The 24,234-nt window shown below is 42.4% G+C and overlaps 2 long non-coding RNA genes across 3 annotated transcripts in view; one reads left to right on the forward strand and one right to left on the reverse strand.

Annotated features, from left to right (window-relative positions):
• The window catches only part of LOC139061192 (uncharacterized), a 34,566-nt gene extending 25,127 nt beyond the window's left edge, over positions 1 to 9,439 (reverse strand). For both annotated transcript variants that reach the window (XR_011515253.1, XR_011515254.1), the window contains exons 1-2: positions 9,127 to 9,439; positions 4,087 to 4,208 (exon numbers count right to left, since the gene is read on the reverse strand). This is a non-coding gene — a long non-coding RNA (uncharacterized lncRNA). The remainder of the gene's footprint in view (positions 1 to 4,086; positions 4,209 to 9,126) is intronic.
• An 842-nt stretch (positions 9,440 to 10,281) lies between these two features.
• Positions 10,282 to 18,497, forward strand: LOC139061197 (uncharacterized). Its single transcript, XR_011515256.1, has 2 exons — positions 10,282 to 10,561; positions 17,854 to 18,497. It is a non-coding gene; the product is annotated as an uncharacterized lncRNA (long non-coding RNA).
• The last annotated feature ends 5,737 nt before the right edge of the window (positions 18,498 to 24,234 follow it).

Below are 24,234 nucleotides of genomic sequence, written 5' to 3' on the forward strand. Positions count from 1 at the left end.
AACTTCAAGTAGGCCCACTCCCAAATGTAAGGTGGCCAACCTCCAAACTTCGTTGACCCACCCCTGAATTTAAGTTGGCCCACCCCCAAAATAAAGTTGACCCAACCTGGAATTTTAATTTAGCAATCCCGAAATTTCAGTTGGCGCAACCTTACTTTAAGCTGCCCCATGCATTTTGCATGGAACCCTATGTATCTCTACGGGTATCCTCTTTATATTATATTTTCTTGCTTTAAACTGTTTCTTATTGCTCAAATGCTACCAATCATCTACATTTAAGCTATAGTAACGATTAAACATCTTAACTTTGCAAATTATGCATTTTTCCACAGCTATAAGGCATTACACTTTTCGCATCACAGGGCTGGGGGACTTGCCGAAGAACGGTCATGCATTAAAGACAGGCACAACATAAAACCCTAAAATATTGGTATGCATACCTGCCAACTCACAAATTCTTTGTAGAGTATATAAATTTGGACTCTTTTTTTTCTCATTATGCAAGAATGCAAGAGAAACACTAGCTCCAAGCAAGTTTATAGTACAGGTAAGTTTCTGAAACAGGCAGCATCACTTGTTTCCAGTGATACATTGGTTGGTTGTTGAGAGGCCTTCTCAATATACATATGGATACGAATCAAGCGTTTTGATGATGTATGGGGTTTTTTGGCACAAGGGCCAGATATGACCAAAGAGCGCCATACACATGGTGATCGGTTTTCAATGAATTGTTCGTGAAGTGAAGAAATGTACTTCGAATGGTGGATGTGGCATGGCTGTAAATAGGCCTAAAATCAGTCGCTCTGGATTGCGTAAAATAAATAAGTATTAAAACAATGACAATGACCAGAGGTGTGAACTATGGAACTGTCATGTTACACGCGGATGATGAAACAAAACATGTAGTGAATGCAGCACTGATGTCTCACAAGGGCCCTTGAATGCAAGGGCTTGGAGACATGTGCAATGCTAATGTAACAGACGCATCAGGAGCCTCTGCTAAGAGGTCGTACTACGTAACACTTGGTCTGATAATGTGCAAAGTTTGAATGTCGTTTAAATAATTTAAAACTGATGTGGTGTTGAATAACGGGTTCGAGCCGAGAAATTGTGCAGGATGTAATGGGATATGGTGTTGATACGCCAAGGGAAAGTGCTTTTTTCTCTCGCATTCTGTTTCCCTACATTCCACGAGCGTTTTGTTTCCGCGAATCAAGCATTTTGTTTGATTCGAGATAATGCAGAAGGCAACAATTTGCAAATTTGCAGAGGCAACTTGAAAGCGCTACCAGGCAATAGCTTGGTAATGAGGAGGGATCTTTATCCTGTTAAAAAATAGGGATGCCAATCACTTCTTTCCATGTGCATGGAAGATGCCCAGCTGCCCAGATGGTATTAAAAAGTGTGAGTAGAGTGATTTGCATGTCTGTATGAAGATGTTTAATCGTATCGTACACAACTCTGTTAGAACCTAGCGCAGAGCTCCAACATGCGATCAGGGAAGCTCTCAACTTAGCAACGCTGAAAGTACAGTTTGGTTTGGGCTACATTTATAATAAAGTGGCTTACATCCATCTAGTTCTTTGTATTTCACAACTCCAAATAGTCGGTTGAGCAAGACACATGCTCGAAGCGTTCACCAAGAGCATCAGTCTGGTCATCCAATTTGTTTCCCTCTTCGTTCACCAAAGACAACTGACAGATCTCCTACCCCTTAAAGAATCAAGCTACTTATCCCGAGATTTTATGGACGATATTAATATATATGTTGCTGTATCTTGCCGCTTTTGTGATCAGTACCGCAAACAAATGGATTCCACAAACAAGTGGTAGCTCATGCAAAAGACGAGTCTCTTGGTGGAATGATGACTGCTAGCAGGTGTGAAAGAAACAAAATGAAGTATGGGCTACACTTTGTTGATCCCCAAACACATAAAATTTGATTGAATTCAAACATATTAAATCACAGGGCTGGTGGATGCGACAGCAAGCTAGGAAGACAAGATGGGAGAGTTTTTTTGTTTTTGTTTTTAGCATTAACCTGCACATACAGAAGGCAAACATTTAATTACTCACTTTAGGGCATAGGTTGGTATTCAGACATTGAAACCGAGGAGTAGTGGAGAAAGGCAAAAGTATAGAATAGGCTAAGGAGGTTTAAAATGATCCCAGTCAGCCAAGACTAGCTTCTCTTGAGGAGTAGGCAGAAGACATTTGTGTTGCTGTATTAGCTTTAACATTACAGGGAAGTGGTCGTTTCCAAAAGAATATTTTAACCCCATTGTAGATACGGAAAGAAGGCTGCAGAGCCCTTTGCTAAATCTGCTTGAAGAATACGAATTATGTTGGACATTGTAATAGGTGGACTCCTTTTTATTAAAGAGGCATGTACCAGAGGATACAAGAAAGTTCTCTATGAGCCGGCCTCTTGTGTGTCGCCGGAAGTCTCCAAAGAAAGTGTTATGGGCATTAATACCACCAGTGATCATGAAAAGGTTAAAGGAACTCATTATTGCAGCTGCAGAATTGTTTTGCTGAGCTGCTAGTTGGGTGGTTTGTAAATGGAGCAAGTGGCTACCAACTTGTGAAGTATACCCAAAAATGGTCATCCAAGATTACGGCATACTTTCTTAGCCACTTGTGGAATAAAGTTCGAATATTTTGGACTCGTCATTATTTGTAGTTTCAGGCGGTACCTGTGGAGCTTGACTTATCAGTCGGCGACATATAGATAATGGGGAGTTAAGATTTATTAAACTGCTTGCTATACTGTAGATATGCAGACCACTGCGGCCCCACCAGCTTTGCACTGTCACTAATTTTGGAGCACTTCAGTGCAAAATCATTTTTCTTTATCGGCATGGTGCAGGAATTCTCGTTTGGCACAAGAGTGGGAGCACTGCATATAGATTAACAGTACTCATTTATGCAGTAGATAAGATTCTACAGTGCATGCATGCCGTGCACCACACATCTGTTCAGCCACCTTACTCCAGTGCACCTGAGCCTAGCACTATAGCAGCCATCAATTATGTATATACGCATCTGACATCTGAAAACTTGCCCAATTCCAAAGATGCAGAGCATAGCTAATATATGCTCAAACCAAAGTGCTAGCTCTTTTCGGCATGTTTTCAGAATCAGAAAAGATTGTGAACAGAACATACGCGGCTGTTGCTGCACAGGGAAGGGCAGTCACACCTGCAAGTACCAGAGCACCTTACACTTTTTGTCACTAACCCAGAATGCTTCTTTTATGGTGTCAACTTAAGTTGACATTAAAGAGAAACACTAAATCAGTTTAGAGCTATAAAGTATTCTCTGTCATTGTTTTCGTTAAGTTCACAGAAAGTTGTTTACCAGTAAAAACAATTGTCAAATTTATATTTTTGTTTTAATTTTGCACCATAATCTCTGAGTCAGCGTGACATTGCTGACATTGAAATATTTTGTCCTATCTTGGCTGTAGTGGCAAAGCAAATGTTCTTGAAACTTCCCAAATTCAGTCTTTGGCTCTATTCAAAAATCATTCTGTCCATCTTTGCTAATAAAAAATTAACTAGGCATGAAGAAGAAGAAGTTTATTTTTACCACATAAGTACACTGATATATACAAAGTGGTAGGGATGGCAGGATAAAAGCTGCATAACGGCAGCTTAACTAGTCCTAGCAGTCCTAGTCCTAGCAGATGCCTTCAAAATCTGGGACACCACGGTTGGCTAGTATGGGAACTTGAAGGTGGCCTCTTTAGCTCTTTTTTTCTTCTTGTCTAACTTATTAAGACTCCTCTAAAAGGGTGGCTTTTTGTGTGTTCGAGAAAGGTAGTTCGCCAATACAGCCCAGATGAACTTTCTTATTAGCATTAACTTAAGCTGCATGAACTTGAAAACTTGAACACAAAACATAGTGCTTCTGTTACAAGGCCATTTCAGAAACGAGTCATGTTACGAATCTACACGCTGGATTACTGTCTACCTGTGTGTGTATATATGTACCAGCAGTTCATCTTGCTTCCTAAATTCACAATTTCCCCTGATGCAGCTGCAAAGGCACGTAGACAGTGCTGACAACCATGCAGCTTCTTGCCTGTGAGTGTCCACAAGTGTGTTGTCCTGTTGATGCAGCTCTCCACAGCATAGCTGTGCAGCTAGCGCAAGCTGATCTTCCTCACCATGAGAAACAGCGATATGGCACTGGTCTCTCTTGACCTGGAAGAAACATACACAGGGCATTAACACCATGGTAGGCTGTTTAGCTTGGTGTATTACGACAGGCAGTACAAAACAGAATGCACAGTAGATGGTGCAGGTGTGTGCCTAAATTTTGGCCACACATGACCTCCGTGCCCTTTGCACACTGTTCAGGCACAAAGGTCAGATGAAAAATGGACAACACGGTGAAGGTACACATTTACACATGCACAGGTATCTTTATGACCTCTACTCTCCATCTAGACATGTACTCAATAGCTTGCCAAGACTTAGCACAAAAAAGAAAAACGTATTTAACAGAGCTGCATCTGGCGGCAATACCACACCAAGCTCGGTGCAGAGATGTTATCAGAGAAACCGAGGGAAGAAAATTCAATGTATCCAGCTTGTGCAGTCACTGCTGGCCACATGAATGTTGAATAACAAATGGCTTTTGGGAAGCAATGGAAGAAAAAATTCATGTAGGACAAGAAGCCACTTGGCAATGGCAGAAAACAGAATAAGCAGAAAAGCAATTGAAGCATGAATCACATGCTGAGTGGTAACAAAGTTAAAAGACCATTGTGACCATATCCGGTGTTACTTTCTTGGAGTTGACAGAATTTCAAAAATTGCCTGTGGCATAAGCAGAAATCTACTTCTTGAGCATGACTGCTCTGAAAGCAGACAAAAAGAAATGGTATCTGGGGTAAAATTCATTCATGAATTAATTACTCAGTTGTTTGCTATGCCATCCGCAACTGAAACTCTGCTCCAGCATGTCAAGCACATTACTATGACTTTGGAATCAAGTTTTCCATCCTTAAATCCGCCCCTTTGAGGTATCGAACTCACCGCATCAAGTCCAATTTTTTTGGGTTTCATGGAGGCTTAGAAATGACCTGTTACCCGTAAAGGTTCAGCAAAAGAGTTCAGAGGGTCTTCATTTCTGTCAGAAATGCATTGCGCAATGAAAATATTTCGATATGGCCAGTGACCACCTACGAATTCAGTACAAGCTCCACCCATAAAACTACGTACCAGCTGCACACTCTGCCTCTATGCCCCAAGATGTGTTTCTTGGGGGACACCAATATTGAAAGACATTCCCCTCTACTGTGCCGTCACCAAAATGAGTAAACGTAATTGGTTGATGCACCTATAAAGATAACTTATGATTGACTATGAGATATTACCTACTGCATTCCTGTGTTATCCCTGACTAGTTCCTCAAAGGGGCCCTGCAATGCACCGGGGAAAGCTTCTTGAACAGCACCTGTAGTGAACACAAAAATGCCGCGGATAAGCCGCGGTGCTGCCAGCGCGGAACAGAGCCGACCGCAGTCGAGCGTAGCCAGCCGGCCGCCGATAGAGGGCCAGCGCACAAAGAATAAAGATAGTTGGCACCGAGACTCCAAGCCTCACGCCTCGTCTCTGCTTTCCTCGCGCGTGCCAATAATTGGTGACCCAGACGTGATTGCCATGAATCAGCCAAGCGACGCCGACAGTCCCACGACATTTTTGTGTTCACTACACACCAACGGCACCTCCTCGATGCCGTAATATTGCATACTTCGCAGACAGGACCTCACTAAAGAGAGTGCCACTGTGATGATTGGTTAAAAAAGTAATGTGCCATCTTGTTTACACGATAATGCAAGTACTGCGAAAGTCTACAGCATCAGGTTTTACAACTATAGCATAACCTCGGAACCCACTTAAACAGAATTGCAGCTTAAGCAGAACAACAACCATTGAATTGGTTGCTTTTGTATTTGGTTACACACACAAAAAAAAAACTTTCATCAATTGGAACCAAAACTTTTGCAACTTTCTGTACACGGAACAGAAGCAAGCTCTAAAGAATTTTTTCAGGAGGAGGCATAATTCGAAGTAATTTTTCTGGCTTCACCTTTCTTCTATTCAAAAAGCCTTCCCTAGGACGTGGTGAAATTGATAGACATTTAATGCTCATCATGTTCTGACCTGGAACACCTTGCAGCACCATCACTCGCCCTATAGGCGGCCAAAATAAGAACAACAGAAATTTCAGACACCTTATAGCGCGCTGTTTGAAAATATGGACTCCTTCTGCACGAGCCCGTGTTATTCAGGCCGCCAACTGGAGCAGCAAGAACAATGCTTTTGCTTTGTTATGTCGGCAGCACCTCCTCAAAATAGATCCAGCAGCCGTCGACCATGCCCAAAACATGAGAACAAAATAGCTGCTACATTCACTTCCTCACGCTTAAGATATCTGCCACTGTTATGAAAGTGTATGACATATATTGCTGCCTTTCTGCATATCTTTCTCAGTAAACGGAACTCCTGTTAACCGCAATGCATTTATCCGGTCCCTTGAGGTTTCGTTTAACAAGATCTTACGGTATTTTAGCTATCGCAAAGCCATGGGCAAGCGGTTGCAACCATGCGAACGATGCATCACATGCCGGGCAATGGTCACCATGTGGAAGCTGTTGCAACCATCACAGTGATGCCATGGCCTTCGAGATTTGACCACATGCTGCCTAACTGCGAGTACTGGGGAAACACCATGAGCAGGCTTGGCAACTGCAGTTTGCCAGCTTCCCCTAATGCCCTCCTGCTATTGCGTGATGTCATATGTTGCATGGAAGAGTTAAATGTGCACTTAACGTCGCAAAAATTAGAGTGGAGGGTAACCCTCACTTTGTTCGAATTTGGAATTTTCTCTGATGGATAACTTCGGTTTTATGTGGGTCAATATTGATATTTTTTTTTGCTCCATGCTCTATTACAGCTGAGAATAGGTCTAGAGCAGATATGGTGACCTTAAAATGGCACTGCAGGAGTCCTTCAGCTGTGTACAGAAAGGAAGATTATTTACGGTGCTAACTGGCAGCGTTGAACAATTTTAGCAACAGGCTTTTCACAAAAACAGCCATGTACATATAGAGAAAGAAAAGACGATAACTATAAGCAAAACTAAAGGAAGGAGAAGACAACAGCAAAACAAATAATACAGTCCTACAGTGCGTACTCGTAAAATATACTACAGACATTAATGAAAATAAGCCATGTTCACAGCAGCAGAGATATAAGAAAAAGAGAATGCACACCATTAGCATATGGTCTGGTCTAGCATATATTAGCATATGGTTAGCATATGGTCTAAAAAGGCAAACACTTTGCAAGAATAAGGTGAAAAGAAATATAGCACCTAGCCAAGAAAACTAGCCCAGTAACAAGCCTTGTTGAAATATAGCATCCCCAGATGCTTCAATTAATGATAGCTCCAGTGTTACAAACTACAGCTATTACATTTACTGCTACAGCTGCCCTAAAACTGCAGCAAAATATTCTTGGGCTTAAAATGTAAGCTGCTGTTCTTAAAAAATTATGACTAGACGTGTTCTTTAACAGCACCTATGGCAAAATAAAACATGCATCGCGATTCCATTTGACAATTTAATAGGAAGCAAGAGTCCTATTTCCAGAAATAATACTCATCACCAATCTACTTCAGCAAGATGAAGGTCCCTCCCTACGCCTGCAAATTTATTACCTTCCTGTTACGTTACCCTTCCCCTGCAACAATACACTTGCGAAGACATGTCTGCCACGCCTGGAAGGCAACCTGAAAGTACTCGTTGGGAATGTCTCTCGGGAACGCTGTAACATGCTTATGGACGTTTTCCACGGTCTCCCAATGCTTTCCTTTCAGCGCTCTCTTCAGTCAGGGAAACAAAAAAAAAGCCACAGCGAGCCAAGTTGGGACTGTAAGGGGGATGGGGTACCACCGCGGTGTTGCTTCAGGCCAGGAAGTTGGTAACAACGAAGGACATGTGGCTGTGGGCATTGTCATGGTGGAGCTTGACCGCGTCTTTGATGTTAGCCCCCACGGGCGCGACCTGGCGTTTCAACCTCTTGGGCACCTCCAGGTAAAAGGCTGAGTTGACAGTTTCCCCCTGCAGTGCAAACTCAAAATTGACTCAAACTCAAACTCAATTCCTTGGGCGTCGAAAAAGACAATGAGCATCGTTTCGATGCCAGACTTGCTCATTCGCATTTTTTTGAGGCTGGGGGATGATTTTGTGTTCCACTCGCTTCTCTGCCTTTTCGATTCTGGGTTGTCCACCACATTGTGCCTTATTGACTAAATTAATGTCTAAAATTAAGTTGCGTCAGAAATTTATGCATAATGTACAACCTACACACAAGCTGCAGACCTGATAGCTTCAGATTGTAATATGAATATACGAGAAAACACAACTCTGTTACGCATAACCTGAAAGGCAAAGCTTTTTTCCGGCTGCCATTTGAGGTCCATCCTCATTCTTGTAGGCCTTCCGCCTTGTGCAAGCGCATTATTGAACTAACTGAACTTTAAAAATAAAATGTGTCAGAAGATTCTTAAGTACGGCTTACGCACAACCTACAGACATGATAGCATGGGATTGTAATTCCAATATACGAGAAAACTTAATTATGTTACGCGCAAACCCCTTTTCCAGCTGCCGCGGCGGTACTGTTGTTGGCGGTACTGTTGTTGAACAGTGCTTTCCATAATGTCGATTACGGATGCAACGTGCAGAGCGCCCACGCATCAAGGACAGATACATTGTATGCACACGTTCGTCATGCGGGCACGCACGTGTGCGGAAGTGCAGCATACATCCTCATTCTTGTAGGCCCTCCGCCTCGCGCAAGCGCGTTACTGAACTAATTGAATTTCTCAAAGTAAGCTATGTCACAAAATTTGTAATGCACGACTTACACGCAACCTACTGACATGATGGCACCGGATCGCAATTCGGATATACGAGAAAACAAAATTCTGTTGCGCGGAAACTCCAACCTCTTCTCCAGCTAGCGGTTTTCGGGTGGGCACGCCACAAAAATGCCGCCCAAGTTGAGGCTAACAGCTTAGCTGTAAAATAAAACGTGCATACGTTACCCCCACAGGACAAAAATCGTATCGCACAATGTCCACGTCGACACTCGGTTATACTTGATGGTTGATGCACAACACGACGTCGTCCGTGCGCCGTCCATTGTGTTTGACATTCCACACTTATTGCAACGATACTGCGAACGTCGCGACCAAGGTTGTGGCCCAAGCCCTAACCAGACTCAACTGTCCACTTCGCGAGTTCGTCCGGTGATGCACGCAAGAACGTCAAAACCATGTAGCTTAGTATCTCAAGTCACTCTTTCGAACGAATTACGGAATGAAACTAGCGCGTCGCCGTCGTCAAGCCAACCGCAAACGTGTTTTTACACGTGCAGGGAACAACGTCTCGTGATGCACTGACTATAGGCTGTTGAAAACGCTGTGGGTGCGGTTTCGGTTTCGTATCTATTTGCGGCGCGCAGTCAATGTTGGTACGTTTGTACCCATTTTCCTGAAAAAAGCGAGACGTGCTCAGGTAGATGCGGTAGGTAAACTGCTATGCATCATCTAGAATTACCTTCGATATGCAATTAATTCATTCTTTTTTGTCTGCAGATTTTCCTTCGCACATTGTCGTTGATTGACAATAAATAGTTTGAAACAATGCTTCCAAATAGTTTTGTCATTCGTCTTTAATCCCCTTCCAATGCTACTGTGGGCATTCTAGCTTTTTATTTATTTTCTCGGTGCTACTACAAGTCATAATAAATAAATAAATGTTTATTTACTTGCAAGCTATAAGACTGCAGCTAGGTTCGGAAAAAAAGAAAAGACAACACATGGGCATTTCAGGGGTGCCTAATGAATGTACTACGTATTTGGATTTTTGCACACACACGCGCGCGCGCGCGCGAAAGCTTTGAAGTGTCTCGCCACTCATGCAGAAGAGTCTGGAAAGGAATAAAGAATTCAATATACGTTGAGAAAATGTCTTGGTTGCTTTTGTGACATAAGAAAAAAATTTGCAGACAAATACAAATGAATTAATCACATATGCTAGGCAGTGCCAGATTATGTATGGCAGCTCATTTACCCTATTTCCTACTTTCTTCAAGAAAATGTGTGCGAACATTGCCTGCACGTCGCAATCAGATACAAAATCGAAATCGCACACGCGGCGTTGTCAACAGCCCACCGTCAGCGCATCACGAGGCAGAGCAGAACACTTATTCGGTTCGCTTGTCGACGGCAACGCGCCACTTTCATTATAAAACTAATTCAAAACAGTGGTTTGAGATATTCAGCTGACGACAACATGGTTTTGACGTTCCAGAGACTTACGTACGTCGCCGGACCAGCTGGCGAAGTGATAGTTGAGGCGCGGGCCGCAACTCCGGTCGCGATGTTTGCGGAATAGTGTCGTGTTGTGCATAGACGGTCAAGTAGCCGAGTGTCGACGATATTCACTGTGTGTATAATTTATTTCCCTTGTGTGAAGGTAACGTATGCAGGTTTAATTTCTTTCGTGATTACAAAAATTGGAGGCATATGCTACTCATTTCTTATCAAAATGTGGTGCACGATAGATTTTGGTGCACATTATTGCACATTACTTGATGTTAGCTCATATAATTAGTAGGAAAGTGTGTTATGAATACATCCTATCCTCACTAATATAACTCGAAGGATAAAAAAGTCACAGTTTCGTCCGGGAGAAATCCTTGATTGCAGTAGCAAGTTAGCTGTATGAATTTTCTAATGCTATTATTTTATCGGCCGTATGAACTGCTGTTAACATTCGCTCTCTAACTAAATTGGCAAGCATGGCGTGACACTCGCACAGGCAAACATGAATACATATTGCTCGATGAACACTGATCGCTATCGGGACGCTGACGTGACGGGATGAAGAGCGGAGGAAGCGGCGAGCAAATTAAATTGTTGTTTGTGCTGCCTCTTGCTTCAACGTGAACCGGGCCCGTGGGAACATAGCGCACACGAAGCCATCAGCTATCTCGTGTTGCCCACCCTTTGATCTGCAATTACTCCCAAGATAGGGCATGCGCAAAAGTGCACCGTCCCCCTCCCGTCCACACACACAAACGTATGAAGACGCTACATCAAGCCACCAACCTTTTCGGATTTTCCTTGCACATACGGCCCACATCCACGATCCCGGCGGAAATCCGCCTTAAATGTCTATATCATTGCTCTCGCAATAAAATATTTTAGGGAAGCTGGGGACCACACAGCGACCATACAGAACATAATACTAGTGTCACACAGCCATTTTTGATCGCTGGGCAAGCAATTTGAAGTTTTGGGCAGATGAAGCATATTTTAGCACAGAGAATGCCCACTTCACCCTAACTTTTATAGGAGCCAGCCTGACAGCAACTGGGGCATTTTGTACAGTTCTTGGTGTTATTTCTTTGTTTTACCCCAATACTGAATGTGTTCGTCTCTCTTGGAATCCGTGAATTAGTTTGACCAATTTAATAAGACATCTTTATGTCAAAAGGGTCCGTAGCACTGATTTCCTTGGGGAGATGCGCCAGTGTCGATTGCCTTCTCCAGGTCCAGGTTGTGACCTTTCACCAACTTTTCCTTGATAGAAAATTATTTGTGTCGAGCTTGCAGTTTTTTGTTTTCTTTTCGGTGAGCACCTGGTTCACTGGTCGACACCAACACATGTTGTATGACTGTGCTTACTGTGCCTCAACACGTTTTTTACAAATACGATAAAACCTTTATTTGTAACAATATGCAGCTAAATGCATGCAATGAATAATACAAAAAAGGGCAAAACGTATGCATGAGCCTGTGTTACCATCTGTGAACTTGCCTAGTTCATCCACTGCAGTGGCCGCAGCGTGACGACTGCAAGGATACAGGCCTGGGCTTTGCCGACTCGGCTTTGCAGCCCTCCAATCACTGCTTCTCATTTTTGTTGCAATGGAAGGTAAAACGAAAGCAAATAACAATAAGAAAGAAAAAGTAAAGATGTAAAGTAAATGCTTCTCACACAGGAGCGCATGTAGGCTTAATGCTGTACAGCGTTCACTGTACTGATGAATTGTACTGATAAAGGATTGGTAAAATAGTAGTAGTGGTACTTGTGAAGTGGTACATCTACTGCAGTGGTAAAGATCCTCTAGTAATGGAGCCATCCATTGTGGCATCTTTTGTGCCCTTATGTAGATGTAGACAGAAAGGCCGAAGTGGCTATTCAAAGACGTCTCGTGACCCTATATACCAGCATTCGTAATGTTTACTATGACGTCTTGGCAATCCTGTTTGCATTGTGGTGCACCTGCTCTGGCTAGGCACCTGCCTCTGTGCATCGTAGTGTACTCTCTGTCATTCAAATGTGAACCACAGTGTGCATGATTTTTTTTGTGTGTGTGTGTGCAACTCAACAAAAACCATAGGGCACGAACACGTGTAACCAGCTGGGATATGTCACAAGCACAGCCATCAGCAGTTTTTGTGACACGCTAGAGTTCTTCGTACAGCTCTGCACTCTTTGCCTTTTGCCACGTGTCCTGCAAAAACCACACACACTGTTGTTTGCATTTGAATGACTGCAGATAATAGGCTCGAGCATTTCGTTCATCACCATTGCTGTTGGAGAAGAATTATATCCCTTAAATTGTGTGTTTGTGGCCAGCAGTACTGACCGTTCTTTGCATAACTGAGTTCTTGATAATTTGTGCAAAACATTTGAGTGTAAATAATGCCACCTGCTCCAAGTAGCTATGAATGAATTAGTGCAGAAGCGTGTGCGACAAACTCCGTCTACACAAGTCCTCATGCATGCTACCTTGCTTTTTTACTTCTTGCCTTTTCTGTTTTAGTTCAGTGGGCATTGGCTTGGCATTGTAGAACTCTTTTAATAGCATTAGTTCTTGTTTGGCTGATGGGTGCCTCTGTTTTGAAAGTGCTGGGCTGTTGATGTTAAACTTTGTCTCACATCATTATCAGCAGCTCCCAACAATAAATTTTGATGCAAATGTTTATGGTCGTTCACTTTACATGGCATATCAAAATCATATGTTTACCAAAAAACATAGCCTTATTATGTGACTATCTGGCCTGTAAGGTTTAAAAACTGCATAAATATTATGACATGTAATGCTATGACATGTAGACATCGATGTAAATGACCAATTCAACCTCTTGGTATGGAGGTGCGACAGGTTGCTATGGCTTTCAGTAATTACCGTACATACTCATGTAATGGCTGCACTCGTTTTTCTAGAATCTTGGCTGGCTGTGACCCTTGCACAAATCAGGTCGATGACAGCCTGCTAAAGGTTCTTATTGTATCTGCAACTGTAGCAGAGGGCAAGAGAGGCGCAATAAGATAACGCTGTGGTAAACCTCAGATGCCCGCTTATCTTCCCTGACCAGCGCTGACCCAAACAGGGCTCCCTTCTCTAGAGGCAAAATGCCACTGGCCTGAGCACTGTGGACGGAAAAGAAGCTAGCGCCATCTAGCGGCAGCAGAACTAACTTCACTTTCCGGTAGGGCGTGTTGAATTTTTTTTTCGAAATTTTTATTGTAGTCACAATGATTTGGACACTCAAGGTGCCACGGCTGTGCTCTGTGTGCAGTGTATATGGCTGCAAAAACGAAGCCAAGTGGACACACCCTTGCCTTCTGCTGGTTGTACGAGCAATTGTGTGCACTTGCATTCCTGCTTTGCAGTTCTTTGCATATGACACTGTAGGGTCGTGTCGGAGCAGAATGGGCAGCAGGCTTCATGTTGCGAACGCTGACGGTTCTCCTTTGGTCTCATCTCGTGCACCATGAAGGTGAAATGCCTGCAGCCCTCGTGGCTATGCTCCTCATCACGCCAGCATTGTAAGACACCCGACAGCTGCCAGAGCACTGTTTCTGCTTTGCAGCAGAAGTTGCCTCATGTGCTGTCCTGAGCCAGCATTTCACCCCTGCATATTCTTAGAATGTTATTGCATTGTTTGTTGTATCAGCACATCGCTAAAATGCTGTCTCTTGCAATGCTTCACCCTATGGCGAATTATCTTCATAATCAGCCTATTTTTATGTCCACTGCAGGGCGAAGGCCTGATGCTTAATGAAAGATTAGCCGAAGATAGAAACTACTGAGAAAAAAAAAACAACTAAGAGGAAGGCGACTAAACAGAGATGAAATAGGTAGCCTTGTTATAACAGTAACAGTACAGCAGCAGGCTATTATCGTTTCCCTTGTGAATTGTACCCCAGTGAGACGGGCAAATGTAGTGTCACTTTGAGAGAGTTCACTTCGACATTAGTTTTGCTCGCAGGCTGTCACACGGCATGGTTTACTTGCACTCGCTGTAGAATGCACTCACTGGCTTGTGCATTCATCGAACTCGCTTCGTTATGTCAAAGTCTGTTACCTCAATATCAGTGCTTCAAAAATGAATAAAACCATACTCAGAGCAGTGTACACACAAGTTCTGAAACTAATTTTTATTGTGGTTTCAATAGTTGCAAGTGTCACCATGCCGTAAGTAAACATCTGCAATCGAAGTTGCCATTCTTACTCAGCTTGCCATGGATACAATGCTGTCTTCTATGGGATTGTGACGATTGATTTTGTTAATGGGGTTTCAACGAAGCAGCGAAAATGACATCATGTGGCAAACTTCACTCGCTCAAAGTGTCAGTAAATTTGCCCATCTGGCACAGGTATTCGATGCTCATGGTGTGCCTATAGGGAAGCGACAGCAATTCTGGTCTTCTAGTTCAAAATGATTGATTTAGCAAATCTAAAGTGTTTTTTTCTATCTTTATTTTCGTAGGCTGGACAAGTGCATAGTATACCAATGCACAAAAATTGCACTGAATGCTTGAATATTGTGTAAGTAATTGAGCCTTAACTAATTTTCGATGAGTGCAGACAGTCCCAGACAACATACTGGTGGAGGTAACTTGTGACGCTGCTCAACCAACCTGTGTGGACCGTTTGTTGCATGCGGTTACATTTTCTGTAAAAAAAAAAAAAAGATTCTAAAAAGGACTCGGAATATGAAAACAGAAGAAATGCATGATATTAAATGTACACTTATAACACAAATAAAAAAAGGTTTCGTGGAGTGGCTGTATAGACCTTATTGACCCAACTAAATATCATTAATGTAGGGGGAGAAAGTGCTAGCCTGCCCTTATGTCTGAACATTCACGCCTTTATTGTTAACATAGTTGTGTTTCAACATTTATATTTCATCGCTTGTTAGGTCTACAGATATGTTCTATAGGCTTTTGTTGTCAGTGCACTGATATATGTTTGCACATGCTGTGGTTTGCATCATGTTATACTCCGGAAAATGGGTATTAACACTAACCTTGTTTTCAATGGTTACAGACAATTTTTTTTTAGAGAGCATTGTGCGGAAGCTTTATGATGTTTTCGTGTACGATGTACCTGGTGTTGCGGCCTCTTGCATTGCAACATTGCAAGTTCATTTTGTTCTTCTGCACTTTCTAACACGTCGCAAAGTAAGGAAAGTCGTAACTGAAATAAATGCGGACAACAGTGTAGCAGCTCATTCTTGTTTTACGGCCATTTTTCTTGGGGATTGAGTAACATACTTATCGGGTGTCGCATTCAGTTACTGTAGAAAAGCCCTAAAAACTCCTGACCTATCACATTTGTAATCTGCTAAATGAGTGCCGTGAGAAATATGTTGAGACAGTGTTTCGAGGAGGGGCCACTGTGAGTGAATAGAAATTTGTATTCAGAAAAAAAAAAAACGGTATTCTCGTCCTAATAAAAATATTCCTCGTGCCGACTTTAACAGTGATCTCTGTATTACAGATGTGTCCATGCCTACTACAGTGCATCCAGGAAGACTTGTGCTTTAGACTTTTTCAGAAATGAGTTGCACCAGCTTTTTGGACAGCATCGGCCTGTTTGCCCTGCAATACAGCATAGCAGTTTGATTTGTTATTGGTTTAACTGTGTGACGGTGATGCGACTGTGTTTGCTGACTGACGCCTCTGGTTCGTTAGGTTGCAAAAAGTAAAACTGCACATTTCTTTGCTGCTTTTATGTGTCCATTGGAATCGTGGTAAAAAGAACATCTTTTATTGCAATGACAAAGTTGTAATCATAGAGCTAAAGAAAAGAGCCACTGCAATGTACTGGTAGAGAATGTAGTTTGTTCAAGGTAACACACGGGATGGAATTGTATCTGTTTTCACAGATCTGTTCAACAGAGTGCACATTTATGTGGAAGTGTTGCTGAAACATATTAATTGTAGCTAACTTGCCTCAACAGTTTGCAGTCGCATTTAATTTTCACTGCACGAAGGAAATGTTACACAAAGTAATTTGATTATGTAGGCATATCAAGATAGCTTGCCAAATCTTTGCTCTACATACAGCGATTGTATGCATTCAGGGTAATGAGTTATGTAAAGTGATATGGTGAGTTATCTTTTCATGTGTGCGCATGATGGTGTCAGTGACCACAAACAGTAATTGGTGAATAAATTACTTTCAGCATTCTGTAGTGGCATATTGCCATGATTGAAACAATAAAAATACAATTGCAGGAAATGTATACAGTGCATTAGTAGACACACACAATCCTTTGTTCAATGTCTGGTGTATTCTCCTTCACTAGTTAACATCGTGCTATTCTAACCTCTAAAAATGCTGTGGTCGTTTTTCTTAGTTTCATGTGTTTTTAGTTTTGTCGCATATTATTTTATTTCATTCTCATTTATATTTAATTTCATATGCTTCATGTGATGTTGGTCACTTTCATCACTTCAAGCTATGACTGGCATACAAGTAGCATTAAATCATCCCTCAGCATTCCTAGTCTAACACTTTGTAGGAAGATTTCACAACTTTCCCTTTTGCACAAACTGTATTATAATTTCCCGCCACCACAGGAACACTATTCTACTTCCACCCAACTGCACTTCTCGCCATCTGTTTAACAACCTGAGTCTACAACATCTGCATGGTTCCTCTAATGCCTTCAACAAACCTTTCTTACTGTTATTGAATTGTGGAATGTGCTACCTGACAGTATAGTAAATGAAAGTGATTGAGATAAATTTAGGCACCTATTGTCATGTTTTTTAAACCCTTGACTTACCACTACTGTGCTGTTGACTCTTAACATCTACCTTTCTTTTTTTTACGGCCGGTTTGTACCTTTTTTGTTTTGTTCTTATTTTTTCTTGCTCATCATCTTCTAGCATGTATACTAAGTTCTGTTTACCATTGTATAAACAAGTTAACCATTTGTATAATAATGACCATAATGTTTATTGATGCATTTGTCCCCCCTCCCCTTATACAATACCCTGAAAGGGGTCCTTAAGGGAAAACAATTGATGATGATGTGTTCAACCATCAGTTGACGCTTTTGTTCTGCCGAATTGTGATGCGACAAAAGTGTCATTCTAGTTTAATAGGAGAGTGTGCAATGCAGCGTTAAATACATAGAGTAATTTTACTATTTAGGCATGATAGGAAAATTGCACGTGCAAGTTCAACCTTTGTGCTTTGCTACCAGGAGTTTGTACACATACAGCATAGTTATTTATGTATAGAGAGATAGAAACTTGTGTGAGAGATGTACTGCCATCATTGCACTATTGCCACAACAGTAACACGTGGTTGGAGTAGTCCCAAGATTTTTCATGTATGTTTTCTACTATCATGGCAATCTTTTTTTGATGGCCAGGTGTAGTACTTTAGTTCCATCATGTGTGTGATGCATTATATGCATTGCCTTCTCAGGCTCTTTGTGACTTTGCAGGTTCCTTGTCATCGAGGTCCCTGGTGCAAGATCAGTTGCTTGTGTCAATGCGTGGCCGGCTGTATTCGTGCCAGCTGTGTGCTTACAGGACTACTGACAAGACATACATGATGGAACACTTGCGCACACACACAGGCGAGCGCCCCTTCAAGTGCCACCTGTGTCCGGCTGCATTCTCTCGCCGTTTCGCCCTCAAACGGCACGTGCGCAGCCACACAGGCGAGCGTTACTACAAGTGCCACCTGTGCCCAGACGCATTCGTTAGCAGTTCCATCCTTTATCGGCACGTGCGCTGTCACACAGTGAAGCATCCCTTTCCCTGCGTGCACTGCAGTGCAACCTTCTTGCGGGAGCACTACCTCATCAGCCACATGTCCTGCCACAAAGGGAAGGAGCCCTGAAGGACAAGGGATGCAGCTTTTCTTTTTTTTTTGTCATCAGCCAGTTGACAAATTACGTAATGCCAGCAGGTGATTTATAAACAGCGCTGAGAGGCTTTCAGGTTCCTGAACCATAGAGTTGCTTGTAGTGTTACACAGACGGAAGTTGCCCTTTAGAAATATTGCCTCTGCTAGGGTGCTCTGTCATTTCGGCTGGATATTCATGACTATGTTAGAAATAAAAAAAATAGATTCCAATCAGCTCGCAAATTTCTTGCTGCATAGTAGTGCTGCTTTGGGTGTGTTTGTGAATTTGTCACCTTGGTCTCCAATAGATCACACCATTTATTTAAAATTTATTTAAACTAAAGTAATGTTTAACAGTCTCGGAAGAGAACAGCAGTTTACGATAAGTAGTGAGGCACTGGAAGTGGTAAGGGAATACATTTACTTAGGACAGGGAGTGACCGCGGATCCGGATCATGAGACTGAAATAATCAGAAGAATAAGAATGGGCTGGGGTGCGTTTGGCAGGCATTCTCAGATCATGAACAGCAGGTTGCCACTATCCCTCAAGAGAAAAGTATATAACAGCTGTGTCTTACCAGTACTCACCTACAGGGCAGAAACCTGGAGGCTTACGAAAAGGGTTGTACTTAAACTGAGGACGACACAGCGAGCTATGGAAAGAAGAATGATAGGTGCAACGTTAAGGGATAAGAATAGAGCTGATTGGGTGAGGGAACAAATGCGGGTTAATGATATCTTAGTTGAAAGCAAGAAAAAGAAATGGGCATGGGCAGGACATCTAATGAGGAGGGAAGATAACCGATGGTCATTAAGGGTTACGCACTCGATTCCAAGGGAAAGGAAGCATAAAGGCAGAAAGTTAGGTGGGCGGATGAGATTTTAAAAAGTTTGCAGGGACAACATGGCCACAATTAGTACATGACCGGGGTAGTTGGAGAAGTATGGGAGAGGCTTTTGCCTTGCAGTGGGCGAAACCAGGCTAATGATGATGATGATCTAAAATTTGGCGAGGAGAGGCAACACTGACATCTTGACTGCAAACGCCACATGCAAACCCTAAAGTTGGTGTCTCCCAGCTGTAGCGCTCTCTTTTGTGGCCTCTGGCAAGACATTCATCGAAAGCACGGTGGACAAAAAATGGTTGAAATAAAAGGTTCCTGCTCTCCTTCGCATGCGTCCTCGGTTGTGCAAGTTTCTTTTATTTTTTTTCTTCTAGCTCCCCACAGCAACAGCAGGGTGCATGTGGTTGCCTCATGCTTGGTTGCTCCTCCTGCCTGCATTTCTCTCTCCCTCTTTCAAACCCTCTCCTGTCTGTTTTCCTTTCTTCTTTTTCCCCTTAGCACGAGTTTTCATGACAGCTTGTCATTAGAATATAGAGTAAAATGTTGATTAATGAAGCTCAGTATACCCAAGTTCTCGTTATAACGAAATGTAAATTTTTTATACCTCCTTGTCTATAAAACACCATGTATATTGAATTTCAATACAATGAAGTGTGACAATTTAGATATTCGGTATAACAGAATTGTCCAGGCAGTAAATGGAAATCGCTGTAGATGCAGACGATCAAGACGTTGAATTATGTGTAGCTGCTTGCATCCACAGCTCACAAATTATGTGCGGTGCAACAGTGAGCAGCCGTATAGCAGCAAGACCCTTTCGCCATCATGTTCTGTAAAAGGTCGAAATGTGATAAGATCTTATTGTGCATGCTGTATGCTGAGGATGGTGGCTTGATGCGTGCTGTCTTCTCACCCCAGCAAGGGGAGGGCGTGAAGGGTGAGTGAGCGCACACATGGCAATATGATCAAGTACCCTTTAGAGGAAAGCGTGTCTTCTCCTCTAGCCCAGTCGTGGCTGGCATATGCGGCCCACACACCCCGTTTCGGAGGTAATCGGCAGCAGGTGCAAGGTTTTGGGCAAGCCGAGATAGGCGTGCCTTCATGTGTGTTGTCTTCCCATGCATTACTGCTGGAGGCCACATAATTTTGAATTTTGGAGCCGTACTGAAACAAGACGCAGGCGAAGCATTCGCTCCCCCTTTGTCTGTCCTTTTCTTGATGGTGCCATTCTCTTGCAGGCAACATTATCGGCCACAGTGGCAGGGCAGACTCATAAGCTTTGCATTGTACCGCCGACGTGGAACTTGAAACCGTATATTTGTTGGCGACTCTCAAATTCAACAAACATCTTAGTTTATCGAAATTAATTTTTTGCGATTGCCTGATAATTTGGAAAATCTTGTGGCCCCCTCCATGCAAGAAAACTCTGTTGGTGACTGTACTTATTTGCATAAAAGGTAGAATTTCAATGTGATAAAGTGCTCATTGTACCAGCTTTGTTATATCAAGGTGCAACTGCATAAGGAATGGCACGTTTGTTTTAACAAGCTTCAAAAAGATTTTTCTCCTTTATGTTGCTTGTTTATTGGCACTCCAATTCTGCAATGAGGTTGCACTTTTTTCTTCTTGTTTTTCATAGTGTTTAATATGTCTGCTCACCTGGTTCACCTGGAAAGTAAAAAAGCGAACCACAACCTGCCCAGTCGCAGTTAAAGATGTAAACGAACAAGGTAAACAATGCCAAACATTTTATCAGTAAAGTACAGGCAAACAAAAATGCACTATCTAGTAGTGAAACCTGAGTAAAACAAAGCAGCAATACAACCAAACTCACTAAAAATAACTTCGAATAAAAAATTGTCTCTCTCTATTCACAGACTCTGGCAGCATGCAAAATGCTTCATATTGTCACGACCAAATCCACAAAAGACTTCAAAACCGATGCTGCCGCAACATTTTCATTCTCCCCTTCTTCACCATTGAATAACAAAAACCTTTTTCTTGCTTGCACAGCTTAACAGTCGCGTGCAGTGTTCAATGTTGTCCACAGGGGTGTGACAATATTATCATTGTTATGTACTCGGTGGAATGAATTTTATGCTTCCTAACAAAACGCACATAGTGCAAAAGTTCATTCTGCTGTCCTGATGCATTGCTGACTTGCCACACCGACGAGAATTTTGCACACTCCGCATTCAGTCACTTGGGCTCATCGATTGTTTCCGGAAGTCTGGCGGCCAGTGAAGTTGACTTTCGGCCATTTCCCAACGTTTAGCTGAACACAGGCAATCATCCAGGGTTATTTACAGTTGGTCAGGGTTACTTGGAACCATCATTGCCATGGTAGTATAATGATCATAGCACCAGAGTTCGCTCTGGTAATTCTTATAGGAAACTTTATGGGCAGTTGAACTATTGAAATGCCAATGATGATGTTTAGTAATGTCATGTGGATACTGAGAAAAGCTGTGTATGCTCTTTAGGGGCTTGAAATGTTGTAGATAGCAGTACGTGCTGCCTGCCTAAATCAACTGCCAAGATGTGCAGGCGTTCAGACTGGTAAACATTCAAGGTGTGCATATGTACTGATGGCAAATGGTTCAAATGAATTGACAACAATGTTTGTCACAGGTTTACTGCAATATACACAATAATCCATAAATTTCTGTTAAGGTAACATATCGCAACTTTTAGGGCTGTGTTGTGGATCCCCGGAGTACTGCGAGCTTTGCACTGTGGCAGCCTGTATTGTTGTTTCAAAAGTTTTTTTTTTCATCAATTACCGCTGTTTTCTTTCTTTAATTTGCATCAAGTATTTTGTATGGAAAGCTGTTGCATACAAATGTGGAATTGTCATTTTAGTTTTTAGCGGCATTGCAAGGTGCCCTGCTTGACTGATTGGAGAATGTACTTATCTGTGAAGCTGCTGGTTCTTCAATGTAAGGTGGTACATGTGTTCAATAGATACATTCAATAAAGGGCCTATGTTAGGAGCTACGAAGAGTTTATTTATTTATCATTTGCTTTATTGTAACTACAAATCATACTGATAGTATAATGTACATAAAAGCTAACCTCTTCCTTCTCCAGTATATCCTTGTTAAGTAACTTGATAATGCCTATTTTGTAAGTTGTGCCATTATGCCATTCGTCGCGATGTCCTAATTAGTTCTTCACCATACGTGTCACACAGAAATCAATCAGTAGAAGTTGAAATTGAACTTTGCAACATATTTTTTTTTTCTTTATTCTAAGCATATCATTGGACTGGAACCATTTTCTTGCAGAAATGTATGCCATTCTGGCAAACGTTTTTGCATAGCCTAAGCCAACATTGTAATTTAGGGCTAATATTGTGAAATAATGAGACTGGCTTTATTCTGCTATTTTACTGTTTTGTTCTACCACTCCCCTCTGTAATGCACATGACCCTTAACCTCTTCCATGCCATGCTGTAATCCCAAATTTTGACCAAAAATGGGCAAATTATTTTGAAGAACCCCAGCTGCCAACATGCTTTACCTCCCCAGAAAAAATTTTGTTTCTGCTTCCGCTGTCCCATGGATTATGTGCTGCCCTCCGCCAAAAGCATGACTAAGCACTGAGACTAAACTAGGCTTGTTCACGGCACTGCTAGGAAATGCAAAAGACAACAGACGAGCTGAGCTCGTTCTTGGTTGTTTTCACCAGAAACGTGTGGACAAACCCCGTTTGTCCAAAGCATGAAAGCGGTCAAATGAATGAATTACCACAGGGCCTGGTGAAAGGAAGAAAGGAAAGCATGTACGCCCATTCCATGCAGATGCATGTGGGATCCAGCTGAAATAAAGCAGTGGCTAGCTCGAGCCTACCACGGCCGCTGGACGCAAAAAAGGTGCGGCCTGCTGCATCAGGCAGACTGCAATGGGAGCGAACGTGACAGCCGTAGTTGCATTTTCAGCTGCTTGGCCGAGCCGAACGGCGCTAGCTGCGGGACATGGGATGCATCAGGCAACAACGTTCCAAGTGCGTTCCTGACGTACTTTCTATGCCGATCCCAGACAAACAGGCTCGATTGGTGGCGCCACGGCAGACGACACCATTTTCGATGCACGTGACAGGCTGCACCTTTTTTTATCCAGCGGCCATGCTCCTGCACTGCTGTGTAACATCAATGAATGGAGGTATAGTGAATTGCCCGCCACACTAAGTGTCTATCAGGGCTGTGCAAAGATAATTTCCAAATGTATCATAATACAGGTACAAGATAAAGAGCAAACAAATGTTTGAGATACAGATGCAAGGTAGTGGCAGATCCATTGTATACTATAAGATACTTGCCGTTGGTATCTTAAGATTATTCAAGACATCAGTTAATTCCTCATTATGGCTCTGCCATAGGGCCGCTGCAAGTTTACAAGCATTTATGCATACATTTCTCCTCTCCGGCCAGCACTTCCTTTCAAACTTCCTCTATTAACATGCAAGATTTTTTCCTGATAATGCGTCTAATCGGGTATTATATTGCTATTGCGCAACATTCTACGAGGCCGGCCGGACTTGCATAGTATCGGCAAAGGTACGCTCCTCAATCCATGATTGTTCCATGCCATGTTTGCACTTGGTATGCTGCACTGCTTTATGGTCCAATCATAAAGTGGGTCAGCATACTGCATACTTGTTTGCGCATGTTCGCAATTGCCCCGCACTAAGCTTCAGAGCATAATCTGCATATTATGCAATGAACAGCTTATACACATTCTATGGGCTAAGATAGTTTATACGCAATGCATCAGGCTATGCACTTTTCATTTTATGCGTCAGTAAAGGACAGTAAATGTAGCGTAGGGCATCAAGCTACTTATAAAGACCTAGAAACATCAGAAAGATGAAAGAATTAACTTGGTAAGATATACCACCACCCTGTTTCAAATTATATGCTCATAATTTCAACATCATCATCATGACAAGTTAAGTTTGCACCAATGTTCAAAGCTTGCATAAATATAAGTGAAAGTTAAAGCTAGATGCAGAGCAATAGTAAGCATCAGTGATCACAGTCTTGCAAAATGTGCACTTTGATTTGACTTTGTGCCTGCCAGACGAAGAAACAGTGGATCATGATGTAACAGCAGATAGTGTTCCACCCA

This window comes from Dermacentor albipictus, chromosome 6 (genome assembly GCF_038994185.2).
Source record: "Dermacentor albipictus isolate Rhodes 1998 colony chromosome 6, USDA_Dalb.pri_finalv2, whole genome shotgun sequence".
In the NCBI taxonomy this organism is placed as follows: domain Eukaryota; kingdom Metazoa; phylum Arthropoda; class Arachnida; order Ixodida; family Ixodidae; genus Dermacentor; species Dermacentor albipictus.